Genomic DNA, 599 nt, shown 5'->3' on the forward strand with positions numbered 1-599 from the left:
TTGGGGAGTCAAGTGTCTTTTCGTTTCCCTCTCGCACGCCGTGTATCCCTTCCCCAGTCCCGTCGTCGATCTCGCTTCGTAAACCTCGCGCTTGCTCGCTCGCTCGCGTAGTATGTACATACGCGAATAATTTCGTCTCTCTCAAATTATAAAAATATATTCTTATAATTATACATCTTTCAGAAAAACGTTTCGCGCAAGTGAAATTTTGTTAGACAAAATACATAAATATCGCATCCATCATCGAGTAGTTAACGATTATTTTGGTCAGACACCAGTTGGTATCATTATTGGTTCAAACTGTTATAAATTCCTTTTGTCTTCTTTTGCAAAAATTGTCATAATTATTGTTATTATAATTATTAATATTATTATAATTATTACCCAGTTACTACATTTATTAATAATAATTGTAGATAGTTAGATAGTACATGATGGCAAAATTAACAGAAAGAGAAGGGAATTATCTGTTAATGATGAGAGGATATGGCGATAAGCAGAGGTCGTTTCAAGAAACTTGCGACCTGTTCAATGCAACATTTAACGACCGGAATCCAATTTCAAAATCGACAGTAGTAAGAACGATTGGGCGTGTTATC

This window comes from Odontomachus brunneus, unplaced genomic scaffold (assembly GCF_010583005.1).
Source record: "Odontomachus brunneus isolate Ranch 3 - 2012 unplaced genomic scaffold, Obru_v1 Obru_scaffold_238, whole genome shotgun sequence".
NCBI classification, from domain to species: domain Eukaryota; kingdom Metazoa; phylum Arthropoda; class Insecta; order Hymenoptera; family Formicidae; genus Odontomachus; species Odontomachus brunneus.